General features: G+C 49.2%; 2 pseudogenes; both read right to left on the bottom strand.

Moving 5' to 3' along the window:
* Nucleotides 1-9,369: 9,369 nt before the first annotated feature.
* On the bottom strand, nt 9,370-10,136 carry LOC115319969 (annotated as a pseudogene).
* Nucleotides 10,137-15,706: 5,570 nt separating this feature from the next.
* On the bottom strand, nt 15,707-16,372 carry LOC115322809 (annotated as a pseudogene).
* Nucleotides 16,373-27,641: the final 11,269 nt, after the last annotated feature.

The raw sequence follows: 27,641 nt of genomic DNA, 5'->3' as shown, positions 1-27,641 counted from the left end.
AGCTTTTCTCACCAACTGGTGAGGAGCGACGTCGACGGGGGTCAACCAAGAAGGACGGCATTGTGGTCTTTAGGGAATTGTTGACGCCATCAAAAGAGACGGACGCCGGATATGAGGTGTTCTTGCCGACAGGCCAAATGGTCGTTCGGAAGTTCACCGGCATTCAAAAAGTCTATATTTTTATTTGGTGTAGCACACATATCCGTGTTAAAGGGGCCACGAAATTATTTTTAAACTTCTTTTTCCTTACCTGTAATCCTCAACTCAAAAGAGAACTGTGAAATTACGCAGTCGTGACATGCTAGGGCACCGGTGCGATGACCCCAAGCTTTCACTGTGCTTTCTAAGCGCACCATAGAACTTGGCATTCGCAAGTGATGATAAGTTTTTCAGGACACTCATTGGCCAGGAACTCGAATTCAAATATCCATGGACGAATTGATTGCTGACGAGCGCATACATCTGAGGGACGCAGTTTTCGTGTCCAATGCGTGAGTTGGGGTTAGCTGACGTCATTTTGGCCTTTGTAGGCATTGTAAAGAGGATATTTAGAACCATATCACACATGATGATAACATCATAGCACACTGACATTAAGTAGCCCAAAACGGGCCCAGCTACAGAAAATAAATATTACACTCGTAAGAAATAAATACCTCTGTAACTTGTTAATTACAAAGACGAACACACCTCTGAGCATCTAAGTTTAATAGTATGTGTTGATGCATTGTTATATAGCAGGACATTTCATATACGTCACTTGAGCAAACGCCAGTTTTTCACTTGAAAAACAAACCAAAAAACACTGCGATCAAATGCAAGCCATTGCAACGAAAGCAAGTTATATTAAAATCTTCAGGACTGCCATTCGTAAAATTGGCGATTAGTAAAAAACGTTAAAGATCGCAGGAGCTTCCTCGCTAAAAATTGCTGTGCTTATTCTGTGACCCAGGGCTAAAACAATTTCCCCAAGGCCCTACAGGCGCCGTATACCTTTCGTTATGATTCTCATAAATTCAGACTTTCAAAGGAAGCTAGAAAAATGCGAAAATTTTATCCTAAAAGCTATGTGGAGCGCAAGTTTGTCTGCTTCTTTTTGCAGGGGTTTGTGGTGACGTCAGAACGCCGAGATCTGAGTGGCTCCGATTGAAGGACGGTGGGTAGACCTGAAAGCAAGCTGCCTTGAGGCCTACCCACTATTCTTTATTCAGAACCAGAGCTCGGCGTTCTGACGGCACCACAAACCCTACTAAAAGAAACAGACAAACTTGCGCTGCGCATATCGTAAAATCGCTGATTAGTATACTTGGGAGTTGTGTGAACATTTACACAGCGTGCAGTTGGTCAGCCATTTCCAAGTTGCGACGAGTCACTCGCTGTAGGTGAGCAATTTAGCCAATGCAGTATAACCGCTAGCCTGGGGTCTATAGGTCTTTAAAGTGCACCACGTAGTAGCGATACACAACCGCAAGCCGGTACGATGCTCATCCAGATCGAAATGGGCAGGGGTGGGGATTGAACCCAGGTTCCCTGGTTGATTAGTACAAAACGTAAACATTGCAGAAGCTTCCTCGCTAGAAGTTTGTGATCATGCGGTTACCTGGGGCAAAAACAAATTCCCCAAGGCCCAACATGCGACGCATAGATTTCGCATCGATTCTCAGACACTCCAACGTTCAAATAAAGCTAAGAGAATGCGAAAATTGCATGCTAAATGTCTTATCGATCCTCAAACACATCCGGAAACCCGAGCACCGCTAAGGCGATGTTACTGATGCTGTCGCACAGGTGCTAATATCCAGAGCGATCTTGCACATAAAGGGTATAAAGTATCATTCTTTCAGATATTCAAGTTATACCTACGTCAGAAAGCACGAAGAAGCCCTAAATCGTCGGCAAGCTACGGCACATCACAACTCTTGCGCACCGAACGAACTCGTATCCACCAGCTCTGGGCGCTGCCATCTTACCGATGACATCACGGCTGTTGAGAGGTCACGTGACGAGTCGTCACTCGGTTGCTACGGAAACCGAGCCAGCTCAGCTCGTTGCTATGGTACCGCGTGTGACCAATCGCGGTGAGAGGCGGCACAGGGAAAAGCGTGGCGCTACTCTGGCAGCTACGCTGCCATATCGAGTGGCTCTAGTGTGCGCTAGACCACGCACCCGGCCACCTACCCCCCTTGTGCGTCTAATATATATACAGGTATAAGTATTTGAAGGTCGGCAATCGACGTCGCTCCTCTCGAGGTAATGCAACGTAATCACATTATATAAATAATAAATTTGTTGAAGGACTGAACGACTAAATTTTTCAATTCTTGGATTGTAATATGGCGTTAGCCTATTGTACTTACTGTTGATGAAGGGCAATATGAGGTGACGAGGTAATGATTAAATGACGAGGCTCTATAAGGACGACGACATTAGTGGGTGTCGAACCACAACGTACAGTGCCAGACTTGTTTCAAGTATCGTGTACCCAAAGACTTTCTTCACCCGCAACAGTATTTGGCAGAATAAATGAGGATGCTGCTTTACAACTGTACGTGGAACAGGAAAACTACACCGTGCAGAAGTGCGGCTTATTCGGTAATATGAGGGACGGATTTCTAGCAGCATTCCCTGATTGACTACTTGGAACAAATGGCCTCGTTGACGTAAAGTGTCCCCGTTCCAAAAGATTCTTGAAGCATACTTAAACCGCAAAGGAGTATGAGGCGAAAAATAAGAAAAAGGAGCCTGGTGTGAAAGGTCCAAATCACCACCATAGCTTCTACTACCAAATACAAGAGCAGGTACACAATACACAAAAAGAGTTTTGTAATTTAGCTATATTTACACTTAAGGGTATTGGTATCCAACGTATTCAGAAAGATGACACCTCTTCGTCAACCAACATAGAGCCTTTTCTACTCAAGTTTTACATGGAAGGCCCGACTTCCGCTGAAATTCCTCACGTAGACCAGTCGTCTGACCGAATAAACTGCCATCACTCCCGATCTGGGAATCTCTCGATCTTTGTTCGTAGGCCATAGTATCATGAGATCGACGGGTGTGGCTCTTCGTCCGCCGAATATTGCTTCGGCGGGTTTTTTTTTTTCGATAAGATGAGACCGCCGCGTGCTGCCGGAACAAGAACCTGGCGATTCTTCACTGAACTGCTTCTTCCGTAAGCTTCAAAAGGGCTTTCTTTCGTTTCGCATACCATCTGTTCTGCTTGCCCGTTAGTTGCAGGATGGTATGGTGCACTAATGTGATGCCTGATACCGTTTTTTTTTCTTAAAAAAACTTGTTTATTTTATTTGAAGCAAGATTTGGCGCGTTATCAGAGAAAAGTATTTTCGGCAGGGCAAAAGTAGGTAAAAGAGACCGTAGAACGTCAATGACGTGTTTGGACGTCGTGGCAGGCATCGTGTAAACTTCCAGCCACTTAGAGTACGCATCGCGCATGACTCCGCAGATGTGGATACGTTTCGCCACCCACCGACTGAATAGTGGATCGTTTTCAGCTACTGTTCATGATGGCATTGGATTCAAGGAAGACTTCGAGTCTTTCCATAAAGTTAGCCCAGGTGCCAGGACTTTTGTCGAAAGCGGTAAGTGTTCGGAACGTCGACAACGTCGGTAGCCACGCGTTGTGCTTGACACTGGACACTTACCATTCGCTGAGAAGAAACTTGCTAATAGAGACGTGTCTTCGACTGTTCATTTTTCTTCTACTTCGAAACTTTCCTCTTTTCCTGCCTCAGTCTCGGGCTAAGAACAAAATGGTTAACATCCACCAGCTCGCCTGCGCAATCACTACATTATCATAAACTTGCTTGTTCGTCTGCCATGAGTCGTCCGATATCAGGTCATCACCGCAACACCATCTCCCGACAAAACTAGTCTTCATTGTCCGCCTGTCCATAGTTAGCAGTCACGTCAACTTATAAATTCCCGAACGTTCATAACTTGCCGTCGCTTAACGCCGTTCATTCATAGCGTCTTCATTGCAAATAAACGTCTTCCTATTTCTTCTGATGGTTTTCATCATATTCCTCCTAAGCTGTACTTACAACATTATGTGTGTCGGTACTTCCGAAAATATTGCAACGGCGTTTTTTTTGGGAACCCCCCTATAATGTAACAACCTTTACAACATCTTCCGGACCCCGTGAAATATATTATTTTGTGACCTTTTTTTAGTCGTCATTAAAATGGTGAGATAAGTACCGTAAATCGCGAAGCAGTTTACTTGACGTCCGCTTCCACTGGTGTCTTGGAAGATTGAGTCTACTGAGCGTGCATTCCTGCAGAGGAAATTTTCATTGATAGAATATTGACACGTCAATCAACATTTGATTCCCTCTTGCAAAGATTTATTGCGAAAGCCCGTTACAACCGCCGAACCGCATGTCCCTATATCAGAGAACAATTTATACCCAGCCTGACATTCTCGCATACATCCGTTTGGTGGGCCACGCTGCTTGAGCTAGCTGAGCACAGCTGGCAGCGGTGCGAGCAAGGCCACGAGGGGAACGTAATGGTGCTCGAGCCATCCCACTGTGAACCAATGTTTCGGCCACCCCACGGGTGCGTGTCGCCATCTATTGGTTGAACTAACGCCTTGTTCAAGATGGCTGCCATGGGACCGCAGCCTTAGCCGGGCAATCCGCTGCGTTAGACGCGTGGTCACCTTCGCAGTTCACGCAGTGCGGGGCGCCTTCGCACATGCTGTCATGACTTTTGCCGCACCGATGGCACAGTTGAGACATAGTCGTGCATGCAGCTGCGATGTGGCCAAACTTGTAGCACCTGTAACATTGCAGAGGGCGTGCTCTGTAGGGAATCACTTCTGTTCTCACGAGGCCCACTTTCACGTGTTGGGGCGCCTGCTCTCCTGCAAATGTTACGCGTACCACGGGTGATGTTTTGTCGAGTCGCTTCACTTCAACTATGCCGATGGCTGACTGCAGCTGTGTCTTTATGTCATTTTCGGTATATTCCGGGTCTATATCCCGGAGGACGCCAAAACTGCCTGAGTGTTCTCTTGGTAGATAGGCTCTCACCGGCACTGTACAAAGCTTGGTCACTCTGAGGAGCTCGGCGTTAAACGCGGGTCTTTTCACGTCGACTGCAAGGATGTCCCGAGCTTTGTTTACGCGAACAACAGTGACCATGCCTGGCGCAGCGTTGTTCAGAAAGTCTGTGAGTCTGAACTTGCTGAGCGAGTCAATTTTCTGGTTGTCAGTGGGGGCATAGAGTAGGGTGCATCCGAATTGAAGGTTTGCCCCTTCCTGAAGAGCTGGCGCTTTGCTCGGGCAGGTCTTGCGTCGCTTTTGCCCATGAACAGCCTCATATTCTCAGTCGTCGGATTCCATGGGATCGTTGTCGTGGGTAGACATGATCGTCGATGAGGAGCTGCTGATTGTATCGGTGAGAGCTTTCTTCAATGGAATCGTGTACCCATCTTTTACGAGCGTGGCGGAACTTGCTTGTCCTTGGTCCTCTTCGAGGGCCGCCGGTAGGTGTGATGCCGTGGTGGACATTTTTGCAAATATTCTGGCCTTTTCGGAGAAGGCCCCTTGTGCGCTGCGATCGGATCCCTCCCTGGTTTTAGGACACCTAGGAATGTCAGCAAGTAGGATCGTTATACAGTTAGTTATTTAGCTGGAATTAGGAGATACAGACGAAGGTAACCCAAAGCTGTGTCGTCGTCGTCGTCTTCCCCCTTTCTCCAGGTGGTCAAGGTGGGATATTTCAACTGCAAGATTCGACCATTTATCTGATATCCAAGTCGTTGCTTTAGCTGCAAAACGTTTATAACATGGGGCAGCCAGTTGTAGGATACGGACAGCCTGCGGAAAATTTTCATGCAACGATCACCCTGTTGTATGCTGCCGTGGCAGCTGAAGTCGACCGCCCTGCTCCAGTACCGGTGAAAGAACCTCTTTTTTTATTCGATCCTCTTCTTCTTCAGACTACAATTGCTACAGTAGCTCCGCCACAACAGTTCCCCCCTTCAAGAATAAAAAAGGAAATGCTATGTACAACATTAGAAACAAGAACACTAATATAAAACAAAATCCCCCATCTTTGTGGTCTGGAGGTCTGTCTGGCAGACCGTCTTGGTTCCATGGCCACTGAAGTGGGTGAACTGATGAGGGGACATCCCGGTGCCGGCGAAGTCGAGGGAGATGCCGGCAACGCAGTCTCCAACATTGTCGCGGGAGGTGATTGTGGTTGCGCGACCATAGAAGGCGAAGATACGGTTGATGATGGGGTCGCTGATGGTGTCGGGAACCACGGCATGTGGCCCAGGTCAGCTTGAGGAGGTGGCTTCGTGCTTGGTGGTATGACGACCAGTCGCTTGCTGTTCCACACTTTCCCGTCTTCTAGACGGTAGGCATTTTTCCCCAGGTATTTCACCACCTTGAGGGGCGCAGAATAGCTAGGGCTTCCTTTTGAAATGTGTCCTGGTAGCTTGACCGGTACTCTATCTCCAGGTTTCAGCACGTTGACTCTGGCTCCCCGGCGAGCATCCGTATACTTCTTGAACTTCTGCTGGTACTGAGTCACTCGTTGTCGCAGCTCTTCCAGACTCTTGGCCGGTTCATCGAAGAAATTCTTGGACGGGCCCCCCACGATGTCCAGCCTCGTCCTTGGATGGCGTCCATGCAAGAGGAACGCCGGCTTCTTGCCTGTGGCAGCGTGAGGAGTACAACGGTAGACTCCTAGGTACTCTACCACCGCTTCCTTTAGGGGACGCTGCTCCTGGAAGCTGATTTGCACAAAGTCCGAACACAGGGTTGAAACGTTCAATCTGTCTGTTACTTTGGGGATGGTTCACCGAAGAAAAGGTGTGTCGCACTCCCCGTTCTGTCGAAAATGCTTCAAACTCGGCAGAAACGAACTGAGGGCCATGATCACTCACAAGCTCAGTAGGGTAGCCTTCCCGGCTAAACACTGCCCGTAAAAACGAGATGATCTTTCTTGACGTCACAAGTGCTGTCAGACACACTTAGGGCCACTTGCTGAAATAATCAATTAGTGTTAGAGCGTACCGGCAGTCGCTGGGAGCATTGGCAAAGGGCCCAATGATGTCTGCTCCCACTTTTTCCCAGGGAGCAGACGGAAATGCAACTGGATGTAGAGGGGTACCACGGGTTTTGCAGACTTGTCAACTGCTTGACAAACACCGCAGGACCTAACTGCAGTTTCAATGTGTCTGTCCATTCCAGGCCCCCAATACGAGTCTCGAGCCCGTTGTTTAGTTCTTGTTATTCCAGGGTGAGCTTCGTGGGCTAGTTCCACAATCTTCGCAGTAAGAGCGGTAGGAACAACAACCCGATTCCCCCGAAACAGCAGGTCTCCACTCGTGGAAAGCTCTTCTTTTACTTGGTGAAAGGGTGCCAGGTCAGGTTGCAGCTCCTTTCTTGGTGGCCAGGTGCCGGTTGTCAAAGCAATCACTTGTTGCAGACGGTTGTCCTGCCGAGTCTCTTCGACTAACTCTTGCTGCGATAGACATGAAGAAATGGCACAGACAACCTCGTCTTCCTGAGTCTCTCTGGGCGCATCAAGAGGCATACGCGAAAGAGCATCTGCCACAAAGTTGTCTTCTCCCTTCTTGAAGACCATGGTGAAGCTGTATGCGAGCAAACGAGCATACCATCTTGCAATCGTGAATGGTCGTTGGCCAGTCCCTTGCGAGCCCAACAGTGTCAACAGTGACTGGTGGTCGGTCTGCAGCGTAAAATACCGACCCCACAAGAAAACGCGCCACTGCTCGCACGCCCACATACAGGCCAACGCCTCACGCTCTCCAGTAAAGTACTTCCGCTCCTGTGGCGTTAAAGTTCGAGAAGCAAAGGAGACGGTCACAAGGTCTCCATTTTTCTTCTGCTGTAGAACAGCTCCAAGGCCGTATGCTGAGGCGTCAGTTGTCACGACCACGGGCAGCTTAGGGTTGAACATTTGGAGAGGCTCACAGGAAAGTAAGGACTTCAGTATCCGAAAACTGTCTTCCCGAGCAGCCGTCCAGCGGAAAGGTTCCCCCTTGCGTAGTAGCTCACGTAGTGGTTCTGCCAGCTCTACATACCGAGGAATGAACTTAGCGTAGTAGCCGACCATGCCCAGAAACGAATGTAGCATGGTGACGTCTGTAGGTGCTTGAGCCTTGACAATCGCGTCAACGTGACTTTGCATGGGTGACACTCCCCGCTCACTGACAACATGTCCCAAGAATGACAGTTCCCGGACATTAAAGATGCACTTGTCGTTTAGCTTTAAGCCTGCTTCGCTGATGCGACGAAGAACTTCATGCAGATTTTTGAGGTGCTCTTCTTCGGTAGTTCCAAAAACAATGATGTCATCCAGGTAGCAGCGTACTTGTTGACATCTCTTCAGGATTGTAGTCATCATTTTCTGGAACGCAGCAGGAGCTGATGCCAACCCAAAACAAACCCTGGTGAACCTGAAAAGTCCATCGTGGGTTATGAACGCCGTCAGGTCTCGGCTTTCCGGGCACAAAAGGACCTGATGGTACGCGCTCGATAGATCCAGGCGTGAAAAGTACCTAGCTCCGACTAGTGCTTGTAGCAGTTCCTCAGTGTGAGGCAACGGAAAGCTATCAATTGTGACAGCCTTGTTTACTTCTCTTAAATCGACACATAGCCGAACTTTCCCGTTCTTCTTTTTCACTGCCACGATCGGTGAGACCCATTCGGACGCATCAATTCTCTCGATGACGCCTGCCTGTAGAAGTCGCTGGAGCTCTTCGGAGACTTCGTCCCTGACAGAAAGAGGAAGTCTTCGCAGCTTGGCAGAAACGGGCTGAACTCTTTGACGCGTCTTCACCTTGTGAGCAAACTCTTTCGCTGAACCGAGGGTGCCGTCAAAAGGTGAGCGAAGTCATCTACCAAATTTCGAGGGAGTCCAGATGGTGCGCACATGGTGTTGAAACATTTCAACGTGCTACCGCTGATCTCAAGGGATAAACAAGCGATGGCGTCGATGCCGAATATGTCCGTACCGTTCGGGACAACGTAGAAGCGTACAGAAGCTTTGCGCTCCTTGTAACTGACAGCAGCAACAAAGCAGCCTGCTATGGCGATCTTCTGCTGCGAAAAATCGAACAAACTTGCGGACGTACCGTGCAGCTGGTAAGCAGAACTGAAGTTTCTTTTGTACGTATCTTTCGACATTTTGTAAACTGCTGACCCTGTGTCAACCAAGAATGATAGGGGTGTTCCTTCGACTTGAACTGAAATGTAGATACCACTCTTCGGTCTATCGTGCACGTGAAGGATACTAAGAACGTCCTCGTCAGAGCCATTTAAGCACGCAACTTCTCTGACAGTACCCCCTTTGCTAGTGTGACTGGCGTTACTCTTGCAGACAGCACGAAAATGTCCGACTTCCCCGCATCCAGCACACTTTTTTCCCTCTTGCTTTGCATGTAGCGGACTTTGCAAGATATCCCGACGACCCGCAGCGGCAACATTTCCTCGAAGTGGAGGATGAAGGTTCTCCTTGTGTGCGCTGTGGTCGCTCGGCTTTCGGAGACTTCACGTCCACCTTCTGCACCGATGAAGACGAAACGAGCTCTTTGGAGTACCGGACCGCTTCCTCCACCAGTCGGCCGATGGACAACGCCCGCTCCAGGGTTAGGCTTCTTCCTTCCAGTAGGAGACGCTCTCGTAACTGCTGCCTCGTAGTCTTCGCCACCAGCTGATCTCGGATGAACTCGTCCGCCATGAGTCCGAACTCGCAGTCCGCCGACAGGTCTCGCAGCCCGGTAGCTGCTCTCGCTGCCTGAAGCGGTGTCGCGCAACGACCACGTTCGAAGTCGCCGCGAAGTAGATCTCCAGGGCCGCCAAAGCGACATCGTACTCGTCCGGCGCAGTCGGTGTCTTCGCGCCGGCAGTTGTTTCCTTCAGTGGTACCGGAGGATCGGCCTCCGGAAGTGTGTAGAAGATTCTCTGTCCTTCAACACCGAGGCAATGTAGAAGTATGGCCTTCCTCCGAGCAGGTCCATGGGCGTCGCCCCCCGAGGCGAGCAAGTAATTTTGGAACACCCGCCGCCACTGTTTCCACGGGATAGCAGGTCTCCCAGGAACGGGAAGGAAAGGAGGCGGCACCGCTAGGCTCATGCTTGTCACCCCATCCTCGTCGCCAATCTGTTGTATGCTGCCGTGGCAGCTGAAGTCGACCGCCCTGCTCCAGTACTGGTGAAAGAACAACCTTTTTTTATTCGATCCTCTTCTTCTTCAGACTACAATTGCGACAGTAGCTCCGCCACAACACACCCTACTCACAACTCTGAAAGAGGTTTCTCCAAATGTGTGAACTGCCCAGGTACTCACCCTGCGTACTCCCGCGCATGCCAAGTTTAAAAAAAGAAAAGGAAATACACTGAAAACCAAGTAAAATCTGACGTACTTTGAAGCTTGAAAACGCCTTTCGTTCCTACAGAGAGGCTCCTAAGCCGCTGAGGTTAGCAAGGGGGCTACACCGACAACAGCTTTTGTAGGGACACAGGTCTGCCCTTTAGACCTCCCTGCCCCACCCAAACCCCAAGCCCCCAAAGTCTCACCTGGCGTCCCTGAATGACGTAGGAATCGAACTGATACCTCACCCCCGAAGGTAACGGCCTTGCGTCCTCTGCCCCCTCCCCTTTCTCCGTTCTCGTGAGAAAACTGTGGCGGAATCACAGTGCCTTGACGGCGCGCTTCATCTTCCTTGTAACACGAGGATCAGGCAATGGATGCCTCCAGCAGTCCGCCGGAGGATCCTCCTGCTTCGAAGGGTGGTAATTACTCGACAAAAGTTAAGGACCCAAAGAAAAAGATTAAAGCGACAGTTCCAGAAATTGGCGCATAGTAAGCTTTTCTTCATGGTTGCTGTTTCAACTTTCCCAAGAATGTTCCTTGACACACAATACACCTCACAGCATCGAGGTTCTTTGTCGCTCACCTGCATTACCCCACTCGCCCCTTGAGATCCGTTGAGACAGAGGAATAACGACGACTCCTTAGCCAGTGGCGTCAGCCCGAAGTCTTTACCCCCTTGGAGGTCAGAGGGGGCAGCTTCAAAGAGATCAGCCAGAGGATTGACGACTCTTTCGCCTGGGTAATTATTATATTTGTTTTTCCCCGAATGTTTGGTCAGAACTGCCCTTCTGCAGAATCAGACCACGCTCATTTATCTCCTCTTTCACTTTTTATAGAATTAGTTCTTAGGTGTATCCTTAGAACCCCTCCCTGTGAGTGGTGCATCACAGCTGTAGCTGCTTTTGCGCTAGGGCTCCGACCTCGAGGTTCTGAGTTTAAAACTTCTTACCGACAATGAGTTTCATTCAATCAAACTGCCGAGGTCTCCTAACTATGACGATGTTTGCTCCCTGTTGGTGAAATGTCGTCCGCTGGCCTGAAGGAGAGTCAACCGAATGTTTTTAGGCACTTTTATCTCATAGATCAGTCGTCTCACTCTTCTAGTGGGGCAGCCATAGTAGTGCAGGAGATCAGCGGCATGTGCTTTAGTGTTCTTGGACACCGCCTTGAAAGCATGCAGTGCCTGTTTGCCTTCTATCCGACCGGCTTATAACAAATAACCATTTGTTCCCTTTACATTCCCCCAAACTTTGATTTAAGGTGTGAAGACTTTGAGCCACTCATTGCTCAACTCCCTCATTCATTCATTATTCTTGGTGAGTTTAATCCACATAATCTTTTTTGAGGCAGTGCTAGACGCGATACACGTGGAGCAAACGTCGAGCGATTTATTTTGTCTACAAAATTAGTGTCTGTTGAACGAAAAGAAACCTACATATTTTAGTGATCGACAAACTCGTTTACACCGATTGACCTCTTTATATGTTGTGGGAGCCACTGGTTTCCCTCCGCCGAGATGGCGTGAGCCGCGGCCTTCCGGGCGAAGCCGTCTGACTTCGAGCCCGGTCGCTCCGTATCGTCTCGGAGAGACTACGTCACCATGCTGACGTACTCTCTCGCACTCCTCCGCGCGTCTCCCCGATTTCGGGGGAACAGCGAGACCGCGCGACGGAGAGTCGGTCCTGCCCTCATAGTGGACGGCCGTGTGGTCGAGGACTCCTAGATTGGACTCCGGGCAACGGGTCGTGTCGCGGCGCGAGCTCGTCCGACCGGCGATGACTCCACGCTAGTGATTCCCCTGGCTCTGAAAGTCGGCGTCCCCACTACCTGTGGACGTCCGTCTGCCGAGAACCCTGGCCCCGAACTCCTGCGACGACGGGTAGCGGCGTGAGCTCGTCGGACCGGCGAGGACTCCGCTCGCAATTACCCCTTTAGCTCTCAGGTCGGTGGGCGCTGCGGGCACACTGTGTCCACTGCTTGCTTGACCGCAGTGTCTTGCTGGGAACCCCCGGTACTCAATAAACGCTGTTGGATACCGGAATCATCGTTGTTGGCATGGCGTAGGCGAACCCGGCGCAGCGACCGCCCTCGCTGGTAGCCGTCGGCCGCGCGCTGGGACGGGCATCGGATTCCCCTTTGAGCACCGGTCCTCGGACGTAAAGGTGCGTAATACTCCCTCCTTTATTCCCACGATCTGAACCTATTTTATATTCACTGTTCGCCTGGCAGGTTACCGCTAATCCTTTAGGCAGTGACCGCATGCCGATTGTTTTAAGACGCAATAACCCAGGTGCGCCCCTCCCTACCAGAACCCGCCGCACACCACCAAGGCTGACTGGTCGGAATCCGGCAAATTCTCACTGTTCGCGTGCACATGCCTTGACAAGCTTTCAATCGACGAAGTGAACGAACGCTTAACGAACTGCATCCTTAAGTCAGCCATACTGGCAATCCCGACAACCTTGGGACAACTCCCACGCCGTCCCAAGCCTTGGTGGAATGAAAAATGCTCAAAATCGAAATCGAAAAGAACAAGTTTTCAAGAGTATGCAACATCAATAAATAGCCACACATCCCCGAAACGAGTTTGGTTTCTAAGTTACAAAATGAACGGATCCCATCGTGCTTTCACATCCCCTGTTATACAGCAACGGAACCTATCCAGAAAGTCTAGACTCTAGAGGAACGAGCAGATATTCTCGGGGAACATTTTGAGTTTGTTTCAAGTTCCAGACACTATTCACCATCATTTCTTTTACTAAATCAGCAAAAACCCAGGGGCATAAAGGCTCCTGGTGGTGTACGGGAGCCGTAAAATAGACCCTCCACCCTTATTGAACTTCAGATTGTCATTCATAGTGTCAAACCATTGGTAGCTGGGCCTGACGGTATCCACTACTCCACGCCGAATCATCTGCATTCATCTACACTCGAGCTATTTACGACCTGCCCTACCAAGGTTGCAAAGCGACCACAATAAAAAGCCTCATGTGTAAATGGCAAGAGGTATGGGCCCGAGAAACCAACAACAAGCTCCATGTTGTGAAGCCAATGATCGAGCAATGGCCGAGTACCCGTCACATGGACAGTTTTAGGGGCGAAGCTCCTTAAGGTCTAGCCTTGTCCGTCCGTCCGTTCGTCCGCCCGGCGTTTGTCCTGACATAAAAAGAAAAAAATGTTTGCGCAGTCAACAGGGTTCGAACCTGCGCGGGAAGACCCCAATTGATTTCAGTCCATCGCCTTAACCACTCGGCCACGACTGCTGGACGAGTAGGGGGCTCTGAGATGTGGTAGTAACTCAGGAGCTGGGGTTTCTGTCATGGATGAAACGTTGCATGTAGCCGCTCAACATCTATACAGGAGAGGGCGCTGCAGTCAAATACGTATATAATCGCGTTAAACTTTGCATGCATTGACTCAACGTTTATAGACGAGAGGGCGCTGCGGTCAAATGCTCAAAGCGTATATAACCACGTTCCATACCAGACATTCTCTTTCTGACATAGACCGTTGATTTAAGCGGTGGAGATGCGCTCCCACGGCTTCTAGCGGATCCCAGTTGATCCGCTAGAAAAACCACTGGCTTTGCCTTCCACCGACCATAAAGCAGTAATAATGAAGTCGAAACGCAACCCGGAACTCAGCACTACTTATGAGCAATAAAAAAAATCAGCACCATCAGCACTACCTATGAACAATAAAATCAGGATCATCAGCACTACCAGAGCTTCGCCCCAATCAACATCACTTACCACGTGGAGGTGCGATCATTTTTATATCTAGGTCGTCCTTTGTCGGTTAAGAATTGGTCACACGCATTTGACACATGGGTATCTGCTTTGCCGAGAGGATCCACCTATATGCTAACACTGTTCAGAACCATTAACTGTGACGCATATACTTTTTGAGTTCCCCGCATATCACAGACAACGCCAATTCTACTTCGCCCAAACTCTAAAAAAAGGTATGGCCATTACACCTTTTGCCACATATATGACACCCTACGTACAGCGCAGTGACGTCGAACTGACTGCACCAACTTTCGCGAGAGTGTTGATGACGGTGCTATACAACATATTAAACAGCTAAAATATACGTATCAAAGTCTGCAGAAAAAAAAAAGAAAGACACATAGGTTTTGTAGTAGGGCAATGAAAACCCCGATAAATTCTTTTTTTTTTTTTTTGTACAGCCAGTCACATTTACACTAGCTATTTTAATAAGTTGTACAACTCGGCTATAAAGCCGCTCGTGAAATTTGGTAGCGTCGGGTCAACGCCAGTGCGCTGTAAGACCAACTGAAGTTTTGGCGTGTCGTTCATGTGACAAACGGTGTAAGAATATGTTTTTTCTTTTTTTAGTATGCAATTTTCACTCTCCACACATGCCTCTTCACTTTGCTTGGAGATAAACCTTTCAAAGATAATACATATGTTTTCAAATTTCTAAAAAGTATTGGAATTTTTCGCCGAGTCTAAACTACCATTGTAACTTTTAAATTTTAGAGCGCAGCTCTTAGGCTATCGTTTCAGGCTTGAGGGGCGTCGCCGTCGCCGTCGGCATAACCGCGCGTTACATTATGCGACGTCCGCCATAATGATGTCACACGCGACGTCACGAGTGACATCACAAATATCACTCGTGAAGGTCACGACGAAGGTCACGACCTTCACGAGGGTCACGAGTGACGTCACGAGGGTCGCGAGTGACGTCACAAGGGGAAAGGAGGGAAATAGATGAGGAGGGAAGGAGGACGGGAGGAGAATGAGAGGAGGAGGAGGGAGGAGGGTGAAGAGGAGGAAAGGGCAAAAAGGAGGAGGAAGGGCGTACCCTCCTCTCTGTACTCTCCCCTCCTCCTCTTCAAGAACTGTGCTCTTATTCGGCATTACAGGGAATTGTAAGCGTCTTTCATTTTTTCATCTAGATTACTTATATACCTATTCATGTCCATCTTCTTATCCTATCACTGGCCACTAGAGCCCTCTTCTCTAAAAAAACGTTTTTAACTAGCTGCAGATTTGGGCGCTCTATAGCCTTAGACACGTTTGTGCCAACAAAATCCAATAAATCAATCAACAAATCAATCTTATGCTAATCAAAACGAAGTTTGCTATTTTTCTCACACTGCGGCCTTCGTTGCCTATAAGAACTGTTAAGGAGGCTGCACCAACTAACATAGGTACAGCAATATATTTGCAAATGACACCTTTTTTATTAGAACATATTCAAATTCCATAGCACAATAACAACATCAAAGTTATCACACAGCTAGGAAGTGCCAACAACACAGGTCAGGACAACCCGGTACGAGGAAACGGACGACGTCATAGTTATGTGTGCCGATTTGCCACAGGCAGGCGAGCAGGCTTAACGAAGACGCCTTCGGCCGTCTTCCAAGTGCACGCGTCGTCTCTCGGTGCAAAGTCGCCACAGACCTCAAGTTGCCCGCCCAACTGAGACCCATACGACTCTCCAGACACGCTGAGCCAAGCCTCAGTGTCGGAGTGCTTAAGCCTAACTTCAACACCACGCTCTTAGTACGACGTCTTGCAGACGACAGTCCACAGGTCGCCGGAGTTGCCGTTGCCATTTTCTCCGAAGGCGCTGATCTCTTGCTTGGACGTCAGCGGTGACGGGTAGTGATGACTGTGTAGGTTCCGTCTTGTCTGGAGGTGCTCGAGTCTTATTACGTCGCCGCATTTGATGCGTTGGCCGCGTGGACAGCTCGCGTCGGTCTTTCCCTCGACCATCCAATGACTGTGGATGTCGTCTGGTTTCTCGGTTCCGGTGACAGACTGCTGCCCGCTGCCTTCAGAGTAGCTGACCTTATGCGAGTGCAGCCTCACCTCGTACCGGAGATTGAGCAACTTCGTGAGCGAACCACAGGTGACGAAGCGGTAGTAAAGCAGTTGGAACTCGCTGTCTGCGGTTAGAGCGAGCAGGCTGCACGAAACGACTATGAACAGCAGACGAACGAACGCGTTCTTCGTCGCCATCTTGTCAATATAGGCGTCCTCGGCTGAATCGCGTTGGGTTGGCGATGGATGCCGAGCGCCCTCGCGATATCGAGCGCGAGCGGGATGTTCTGTAGAGCGCTTCGGAGTGTGTTTCGTTTGTTTAGTGGAGCGTAGTTTCAACACACATTTACGTATCAGTTGCGTCCAGAGCACGGTGGTATAGAGCAACCAAAACGACAGCAACGACCGGCACACCAGGACAACCGCAACTGATTGTTTCACGTAGCCACTTTTTGCATCGCTTGGCACGCTTGGTACGGCGAACACTTCTCCAGCTGGCTTTGTCGTTGCTATTGTTTCTGTCGCTTCGAACACAAACAAAGAAAATGTCTGAACCAGGCTTAATCCGCAAGTATTCAATCAGCGAAGTTGGGGCATGCAATCATTATGCTGTTGATTTTTTAAACGCGTTAGCATATATTTCCTTGCTGCGAGCATCCATCATTCGTTTTGACGGTCGTGGTTTGGACTGGATTGATTTCGTGAGACCTCGGTGCGCTTCCCATCGTGCTCTTTCGTTCCGTTCGTTCATTCGTTACGTCCGCTTTTCCCATGACAAGAGGGAAAGAGTCTTCTGTCACGCTTCTAACAAATACTTTACCCCTGGTTAAGTATCTGCTTCCAATGATGCGCCGAGGGAGCGGGAGAAAAAGGTATACCGAGTGGCCGTGGCGGTGGCACAACGTACGCGGCAACGTATAACCGAGACGCAGCGACGACGGCGTTTGCGCGAGACCACCGACACCCGGTAAGAAAGATTGGCTCTTCGAAGACAACCATAGGCGGCGAACGAGGGAATCTGTGGCGGATGCATCCGAAACCGCCGACGTCCGGAAGAACAGACTCACTCACCGAACAGAACACTATGCGCGGCCTTTGCGAGGTTAGAATTCCAGTCCTTCGCCGAGTCGGAACCCCTGCGCTAAATGCTAAAGCATTTCGTCAAGAGTCAGCGTAGCGACCGGAGCGATTTCGGCATAATTTTTTTCGAATATTCCCTTGGCATGGGCATGGTTTTGCACTTATTTCAAGGTTTTTTTTTTTTTTTTTTGTGTTTTTAGAAATACTGCCCTCTGTTGGCAGCTGTGGAATCCATGCACAATGGCGGACTAAAACTGCAACGTCACGGCACAATTTATGCATTCGGTTGGAGTTGAAGAAAAAAACCCACAAAATAGGAGATGAGCGCAGTGACGTCGCACTTTCTATGCTGTTTGATTGGCTCGTTGTCTCCTAGCGTCGGCCGCACTCTGACGTTCGCTATGTTATGGAATGACTTGCACGTTCCGCGATGTCAGTTGTTCCGCCATTGTACAGGGGTTCCGACCTTCTAATTATTGGCACGCGAATTTTAAAACGGGTCTAAAACGTCAGCGCAAAATCTTCAGTTCTCAGAAATATACCTCAGTGCTATCACGCTTTAGTTTCTTTCTGCCGAAAAGACCTCCCCGGCACCCCATTTAATTTAAATATTAAGATGCAAAGCGAATGTGTTGGTTTGGTTGAGCCTTATCGTCGGCGTCCATTGTGACAGCAATTTTGTTTTTTCGTATTGACATTGGGTTTGTTTGTGGTAAACGCCAAGTCCCCATGCAACCGAAAGAAGTTTGCGCTGTGACGGTGTTGTTTCAGCAGTTTTTCGGAGCCCATACGTCGTCTTCTGATTTTGTGATCAGTGGTTCTAGTCTTGACCTATATATAATCGTTCCTGATGTTCGGTGAGCGCATTCTGTCAGTCGGCAAAGGATCAAGCAGTTCTGTCGACGAAACCCTTGGAGAACACGAACTCTCGGAACTTCATCTTCGCGGTCGTCTGGTTGAGCCTCAGAAATAGGACTTATGCAATCCCAGGAAAGTTTCTATTTTATATGCCTTTTTTTTATTGTTAGCGCTTTGTCAGGTTATCGAGCACTTTGCGACTGAATATCAGTCGCGCATGAATATCAGTCGCGCATACCAAGGGCGACAGTTAGGTATTATGGTCCCAGGCAATTGCCGCCTGAACTAAGTTCTTAGAACGTATTATTTTACGCGTCGACAGAATGTATGGTAGAACCTACCTTCGTTAGGCGCGTCCCAGTGAGCCTTATAGACATAACGCCTACCGACATTGGTTGTGTGAGACTTACTGAATTAACCTCCGCTTGGGACGTCAGCACTGCAGTCCTTAATCTTTCGCTAAGATTTAAAAACTTTACCTGTGTCCATCCATCTTGTGGGCGCCGCCATTTTAGGCTTTAGCGCAGAGTGGAAGAAATTCGAGATCGTTACCATAACGAACAAAAACGCTTTCTGGCCTTTAGACGGTGTCGGGAAGCTCGGAAGATGGTTTTGCTCTTTCGCGAACTGGCTCAACGTTCCTGGAGGACAGCACACGCTTCCTGCTGTATCGCAGCTTCGCCTGACTGACAGCACTGATTTTCAGTACCAGATTTGGCTATAGCCGTGTGATGGTTGCCTATACAAACTCTGACGTGAGGGGCCATCAACTCTCCGTGTTCTCTGCATTCCGGTTGACTACTGCGACCTGAGCTGCGTCCCTGGTCTCTGGGTGGCTGCGACATCTGCATCTGCCCACCCTGCCTCCCTTGCCCGACCCAGTGCTACGAACCTGCTCCGGGTTGTCCTCTCTGCGCCCCGCTGCAAGAATGCTTCCAGTGGCCGTTGTCGTTCTTGTTCTAGAAGCCCTCTGCATCCTGCTCGCTTCGCTATTTCTTGCCTGGGTGCGTCACTGTCGATATGTATCTTAGCCTAGCATGTGTACCCTCTTGTACACATGCTTATAACTTTCGGTATTTTTTTTTTTTTTTTGCCAGCAATAAAGTCTCCCAGCCCGTGTGGCCTCTTGATGTGCATTTTGTTTCTAGCGCGTTGCCCTTTTCTTTTTTTTTTTTTTACGCTTGTACAATTGGCAGTGCACAGGATGGGTGTAATGGTGGAATTGTCCCATGCGGTGCTGCGTTCTTCGAAACTTTAGAAGCCTCGGTAGGTGGCGCAAGCCGCCACCTAGTTTAAAAGGTTTAGTCCGGCCGTGTCAACCAGTCCCTCATAGCGAGGGACGGGTCCCTCGCTATGAGGGACGATATCGAGGGTACTTAGGCAGACAGCCATTATCTATAATTTTTGCCAGTTCGGTGCCTTAAAATCGACGGTGGCGGTGAAAAAGTCCGGGTCTCGGAGCAGAGACAAGCTCTGCCGGCCACTGGGAGCGCATGTTTCAGACTGCGGCGCGCGTTGACTTTCTTTTCGAGGAGAGCAAAATGCGCTAACGCAGCCCGTCCAAATCGGCGTACACTGGCTGAGCGCATTCTTTTCCCTAAGAACGACGTGAAATTGCCCAACGCATCGACAGCGCCCTCACCAGCTGCCACCTCGTCCAAGCGCCCTGAGTGGGTCGTTCATGCTGAAGGAAGACCGTGCTTGCACTTCCGCACTCGTGCAGGTCTATGGTGAATCTACGTTTTGATGCATAGTCACGGCGGCTTGATTGCCGCGCTGCCTTTCGTTACTGTATCACAACCCTTGAGCAAGCACTAGTACAGCGCTGAACACCAAACTGCGCAATACTGTCTAAAAGCCTGTGTCGAAAGCCGAGAGATAGTCAGCGGCAGTTAAGTGCTAGCCGAAATGGGTGCCGTATCGGGTGTCCCCGACGTACCAAGTGAAGCCGACTGCCACAATGCGGTGAGCAAGTCGTCTGCTTCTTGCGCAGGAGTCGCGAAGACTTCAGAACGACGCCAACTTCTGATTCGCTTTGATTGAAAGATAGTGGGTAGACCTCAATTCTAGCTGCCTCGAGGTCTATCCACTATCCTCCTATTAGAGCCAATCAGTGCTCGGCGTTCTGACGTCACCACAACCCCTGCAAAAGGAGCAGACGAACTTGCGCTCGGCCAAGAAAATGCTGCAGTCATTAGTGTTGTGCGTCGCTGGGCCATTTCATATCACTGCAGCCTGTATCATCACACACAGAATTGTTTTTTTTTTACTAAGTATTGATGGTTGTTATCGTGCCGGGAATTTATAAATGTGCAATCCAGCTTCTTCACTTTTATGACTCGTACCGAAAGTGCTTTTCTTATTTTTACTTATGTATTTTTTGCTTGATGTCTTATATTATTTTTTAATCTTTGTTTTTATGACAGTCTTAACATAAACAACATCAATGTGTGCTAGCATTCCTTCTTTACACTTTTATGTGTGCATCCATGCATGTGTGTAAGTATAAGTATCTTTTCTCTTGTCGAAGTTTAACCCTTAATGCTGTTCCTGTTGGATTTTGCCCCCTCCCTCCCCTCCCCCCCCCCCCCTTCCCCCCCCGTTGGACCTTGGTGCCCAGTCAGGCGACACAATCGCCTTTTGCGCCAAGGTACCATTTCGAGGAGTGGCTACCCCTTGAAACAAAAATAAACTTATTGATTGATTGATTGATTGATTGACTGAAGGCTCTAGTTGCTTGACCTTCTGTGGCAATTAGAACGTGAAGAAAGAGTGTGCATCGCTTTTATATAGTGCCACGGCTCCAATCGCGAGCTTTCTAACAGCTAGCCCTAGTAAAGTATTTGCTTCTAGTGTCGACGCTCGCACCCACTTAGTGGGAGTGAATTTGGCACTGCTGTCAAAACACGAATGACACCTTTCTAACTGAATAGCGAGACCGCTTTCTAACTATACGCATAGATTACACCTAACCGCCGCCATGTCTGCTCGTGTGGCAAGGCCATGCAGCAGCAAGCTTGCCGGAAGTATCTTGCGCAATCCAGAAATCTTTGACGTTACTCCGCGGAGGACGGCATTTTTTCGGCGTCCAATTATCACGTGATCACAGCTTTTGCTGGATGTCACCTTCAGAGGTAGTTCGGCATCACGATCATCTGGTGGACAAGTTGGTCAATCATTTTGTGTAATTAACAGTGCAAATACGAGAAGGAAGGATGTTCCTCTTTCTCTTTTTTATTAAACGTCAGTTTTTAGTCAGCGCTCTAACCTGTCTTCCTCGTCTATCCTTTCTTCTCGTATTTGCGCTGTTAATTTCACATGAGGGAGTTCGGCTTTAATCACTTCCAAAGTCCCCAGAAACGGGCGCACTGTGCCGTGCATTGAATTCTGGTTTCTGCGTGCGTACACGCGCACTGCTCACGTCTGGTAAACAACGCCTTGGCGGAAGCCACTGTTTTGTTTCCCCGCACAGCGTGCCTGCCGCACTGCAAAGCGCACTTTGTGTACGGATCGCAGCGAAGACGCTGTGGGGCATCTTTCGCGTTCCCGGTGTAAGGAGTCCCAAGTGTGTGTAAGCCTTCTAACGGTTTGGGACCTTAAATGTATCTCTATTGAAATACAGGGGTTCGGCACAACAGCGTCATTCGATGCAACTATATTTATTTATTTATTTATTTCAATACCTTCAAGGCCACGCGGCATTAAAGAAGGGAGTGGGGGAAAAACAAAAGTACAAAAAATAGAATTCAACACATATTAATTAACATAATAGTTTTCAATGGCAGACTTGAATGCAGCAGCGTCTGTGATTGCGGCGATGGAGGTGGGCAGGTGGTTCCAGTCATTAGTAGTTCTTGGGATAAAAGAATCAAAAAAGAGCTTCGTGCGACTGAAAGGAACGTTGACTTTATGGTGACGAGTTAAACAGTTCTTTATTGTCATTATCATCACTTCGAAAAAAAAGCTGCAACATATTTCACCCGTCACTCGGATGTTTGGGCAGTAGAAACGTCACAAACAGATTATGGCCTCCAAATGATTAAAATAACCTTGCCAACATTACTGAACACTTTATTGGCTCTAAGTTTTATGCCGAATCTTCCAATATGTGTGCGCTTAAGGATTATTTTCTTTCAAATTAAACAATCCTTACTTCTGTTGATTAGCAAGCAGATTATTGCTTTTGTTTTTGTTTCGTTAATTTTTTGTTGTTAAGTATTTTGTATTATATAAATTATTGTGTATGACTTCCCCAATGCTGTGTACCTGTGGGGGGCTGAGGACCAGTCAAGCTGCTTGCACAGCTTCTTTCCTCAGCTCCCACCATACTTGTATGGTAAATAAAGTCATTATTATTATTATTTCGATGGGATACATACGATGGTTGAGAAAAAAGCTCTTCACTTAGGTGCTAGTTGTGATGATAAATTTTGTGAAATAATGACAAACGGGATAATTTCTACGCAATGGAAGATTCGGAAGATGTAAAGTTAGTTTCATGGATGATACACTGGAAAAACGTGAGAAATTAGACAAAATAAAACGTGCGCCACGATTTTGTACGGATTCAATTTGATTAATTAGAAATTCATGGCCTGGGTCCCACACCGAACTCGCGTACTCAAGCTTGGATCTAACGAGGGTCTTGCACAGTAGTAGTTTTAATGATGAAGTAGCCCTTGAGAAGTTGCGGCGTAGGTAACCTAGCATGCGATTAGCGTTGTTAGCATTAAAATTAATGTGAGTTTGCCAGGAGAGAGTAGATGTTATATGGACACCTAGGTACTTTACGATGTCACCTGTTCAAGAACAAAACCAATGTTGTATTGAGGAAAGTTAGTACAGGCAGCTTTCCGTGAAATTCTCATTACTTTACATTTACTGGCATTAAGGCGCATTTTCCAGACGTCACACCAGTTAGTAATGGAATTAAGATCAGTCTGAAGAAAAGACGAATCAGTATCAGAATAGATTACACGATAAATGACACAATCATCTGCAAACAACCTTATGGATGACTGGACATTGTTAACGAGGTCATTTATGTATATGAGGAAAAGAAGGGGGCCGAGGACGGAACCTTGCGGCACATATGACTGATCCGGATGCTGAAAAATGGGGCCGAGTCGGCTCGGCGAGCTGCGGCCAATCGAACGAAGTCGCCCACAGCGACACTTCGAATGTATCGTCTTCGTCGTCGTCCTATTCCGCTCGGGCATCGAAAGTGATCCCCGAGTGGCAACATAAATGACGTCAGGAAAAGCCGAAGTGTCGTGCTGTCCCCGCTGTAATCGGCCAAATCAATCGATCGCGGTGAACGCGCGGTAACCTTAAGCTTTTACGCAGAATGCGTCTTCCGTGTTGTATGTATTCCTGCCTCTGACTGTACGCTCCGACCAACGTTACTGGAGGAAGCTCAGTTTCGCGGCTCTCTACTCTCGATTGCGGAGGCGATTGGCCCAGGTGGTGGTCACGAGAACTAGCAGCGCTTCAGTCGGATCTTACTTCCCTGTCTCGCGCGGCCGAGGCTTGGCAACATCATCATGTTCCTTGGGCCTCAGCTAGAGTGTACTAGAAAGGACGAGTGGGGCCACCCGAATGCTATTTTGGTACCTCCGCATGTGTGAAAAAAAACGGCTAATCCAAGCCACTTCGCTCCTAGCGCCCTCTCGGGCGCTGCGAGCGAAGTGGTTTGGATAACGTCGTCATCGACGTTGACGTGCGTTACACGACATCAAGACTACGTTCTGACGCCATATTGCGTTGACAACGACGACGATGTCAACGTTGACGTTAATGACGACGGCGACAACGTCACGGGACATCAAGATGACAGCTTCCTTGTCAATGCAACGTCATAAGGACTAGAATAGAAAGTTGGGCGAGTTGGTATGAATTCATCGTGTCTTTCGCGCTGTTTTTCAAAATGGAGTCATAATGACGCTTGGTGTCTGTTCGTTGACGTCGTTGTTGACATGACTCAACTCGACGTCACGAAGACGTCCCGACAGGTTCGCGACGTCGAAGTCATCGTCGACGACGTTACACGACGTCAAGACTTCGTCGTGATTGCGCGTCGACGTTGAGGCTGGCGAAGGCGACGACGTTACAAGCCGCCAAGGCTTCGTCGTGACGTTCATGTTCACGATGATGTCATGACGACGTTAACGCGACGCCATAGCGATGTTTGGCGTTACGTGGGGCGTCGACGTCAACGTCGGCATCGACGACCACTTCCACATCGTCCTCGATGTGGTGCGCGACGTCACGACCGCGTTACAACGGCGACTTGATGTCGCATATTGGTGTCGTTTGCAACGCGACGCGATATCACGACCACGTCACAACTGCGACTTGATGTCGCCAAATGACGTCGTCCTCGACGCGACGCGATGTCATGACGGCCTTACGACAGCATCTTGGCGTCGCGTAACGTCGTTGACGATTACGTCGTGGTGTCGTCGTGTCGTGGTGCTTAGACGTTACCTCTGACGTCAAAACCATACAAAATACAATATAGCCCCTCAGGGCCTATATTGCCCATATTACTTTGACCTGTGTCGTTGCTTGATCGCAGCGAAGGTGGAGCTGCGATCAAAGTGACTAGGTTCCACCTGATCGCTTTCCACATTTTGAGATGCAACTGAAAGCACGAGCGGAGCCTATAGCTCGTCCCACTCGTACATTCTAGTACACTCTACCTCAGGTAATCTAATACCCGTGCCACACGGGCAACTCGAATGCCATTTACTACGAATGACATTTGAACGATCGGCCAATCAGCGCGCGACACTCCGAGCGTGGGGCGTTCCGCGCGCGACAGATCGCGAGCCGATTCGTTGATCATACGAGTGTCGTTCGTTGTAAATGGCACTCGAGTTGCCAGTGTGTTACGGGTATAACTATTTTTTGGGGGGATAAGGATATCGACGGGGTACTAGGTACTATTATCTAGTAAAAGCTTCTAAGTTGGATCTGCTGTCGCCGGAATTTTTCCCGTCTTTTTCTTTTCTCGCTTTTTTTTTCAGTCTCCTTTTCCTTTCTTTCCTTGTTCCTTTTCATTTGCTTTATCAGTTTCCTTTTCTCCTTCTTTTTATTTTCATGTGTATAATAGCAAAACAAAAAATGTGACGAAGATTGTAATCGTAATCGAAATCTTTATTGGCTCAGGAGAGCCGTGGCACCGTGGAAAGGCAGCCCGTACCATGGAGGCTTGCGGTGCCACGTCTAGTGATGATGATTATGAGATGATATATACAAGGGGAAGGACGACGCGGTCTTCTCAACATCGCAAGCACCGTTGCTTGAAGGTTCGGGGTTTGCTAAGACACTTCTATCAGCTGTAAGAAGTGCCTGGGCAAAGGGTGCTGTCCGGAGGCTTCACCGTGCGGCTGGGAAAGCCTTGGCGGTTTGATGGTGTTCAGGACGACGTGCTCTTCTGATCCGCCGCACGAGTCTTGGAAGTTCGACGGCGGTTCAGGCCAGTAGGCAAGCGAGCCAAGGTGATCTTCGGTAGGCTGTTCAATGGACGTTCTGGATGGTAAAGCCCTGGGGGTTGATGATGCGCTCGATCGCTTCGTTGAAGGCAGCGGCTCCAGGTGGTGGCCCAGTCAAAGTAGACGGCTGCCACCCCCGATGCATTGACGTCCAGGGCTAGAACGTAGCGCCCCGGTCACCCGGTGTAGCTTCCTGGCATCGTCGTCGTCGTATTACACCACAGAGTTGAGTCAGCGCAGTGTGAGAGTTCTTTCTTTGAGTGTTTGAAATTTATTCTGTGTGTCGGTTTCCTTGGGCTGTGAAGTATGAATCGCGAACTCGCCCAAGCTCAAGCGCTGCTATTGAAACCTGGCGGCTAGGCAATCCGGAAGTAAGGCTCGACTGCAGCGCTGCTAGGTTTCGTGACCGCCACTGAGCCCACGTCGCAGGCGACGTGGGCTGCGTGGGCTCAGTGGCTCCAGTAACATTGGCTCCGACTTAGGATGATATGGAGAATAGCGCCGTCTGTCGGAGCAGTACCGCCCAGAAGACAACGCCATGCGCCATCGTTTGGGGACGCCCGACCCGCCCCAAGCGGCCAACACGCTGAAACTCGACGGGAGACGCCGCCAAGCGGCAAACGCACGCTACTTGCGCTCTCGTTGGGAGACCGGTGTCGGCTTCGCATACACGTAGCCAATGATTGTCGCCTCTTTTCTACGGCCGAGGGCGCTCGCGCTTGTTCCCGAAAAGACCCGCCGTGTGCCAACACCACTCGTCGTCCAAAAAAACAAAAGAGCGCATATTTGAACTTTCCATGCGCGCGCGTCCCGGCAGCTACCGCCAGCAGCCGTTGCAGCCACCCACCATACCGCACATCCGCCGAGTCGAACGTCGTTGGCCCCGCGTACCGTATCTGTGGCAGCGCAAAAGCATCGGGACAGGTGAACTTATTTGAATACGCTATTCGTCGTAACTTACTTTCACGTATTTAAGTTCCCCCAAATCCATTTAGTTTGCACCGGAACCGTGGCAGGTTTTGACCAGGTTCGAGAAAGCTTTGGTGCAGCAGACGACAGAGCCGGTAAAGAGGAGAGGGATGAGAAAGGGGCAGCCGTTGGCTCGTCGCTCGCCCGACTCGGCTGCTTAAAAGTTCTTGCCGTGGCAACCTGCACCTGCTCGCATACGCCACTTGGTCACGTGGTAGCGGGAGGAGGGGCGTACCATGGACTCCCATTATTCGTCGCGCGGCCCGCGCGGGCTTTTGGGATTTTTGCAAAGGGTCTATTCGCAACAACTCCTCCTTGCAAACTTCTAAACGTCAGACGTTGTCACCGTCATGCAGGGCTTGGACAACTTGCATCGTGTACGGGCGCAAATTGTTTTTCCGCAGAATCCGTCGCACGCTTTTTCCCGAAATTTCAAACACCCTGGCTGCTCGTCTTGTTGACAATGGCGGGTCGCTCTCGAAGACAGCAAGCACCACTTCAATGAGCTCCTCATTTTTCAGCAGGCTGTCACGTTGACTGACTGGATTCCTCTTTTTAAATTCATCTCCGCTCGCAAAACGATTCACGTAAGTCAAAATTCTAGGGCGTGAAGGCGGGCGTTTAGGAAATGCAGTGCGGATTTTTCGTTGTGCGGTGGCCCACCGAGTTCCGATCCATGTACCAACTTCACTGCCTGGGCGCCCTCATTTGCCAATTATGGAGGCACCGAAGGGCGGCGCGGAAAATATTTTGATAATAACTGCAGCAGATAGTGAAACAAAAACAATAAACAGGAGCAATCAAGGTGCCTCAGCAGCGGCACTCTTGATTCCAGAGTTGAGCACACGGCGAACAGGCGGGTATAGGCCAAAGGAAATGCACGTTTGCCACTTTTGTTCTCTTTCTAATAATTCACTACTCCCGAGCTGACGTCTAAAAAGAAAAAAAAAAATAGGCAGAAAACTTTGGAATAAACGACGGTCGCGTGCCCAATTTCAGGCATGTGCGTTTGAAATTCCATTTTTGTAAGACGTGCCCTATGTAAAGTTTTTACGGCCGCACCT

This window comes from Ixodes scapularis, unplaced genomic scaffold (genome assembly GCF_016920785.2).
Source record: "Ixodes scapularis isolate PalLabHiFi unplaced genomic scaffold, ASM1692078v2 PGA_scaffold11__112_contigs__length_91849675, whole genome shotgun sequence".
NCBI lineage: Eukaryota > Metazoa > Arthropoda > Arachnida > Ixodida > Ixodidae > Ixodes > Ixodes scapularis.
This window is presented reverse-complemented; position numbering and strand designations above follow the sequence as displayed.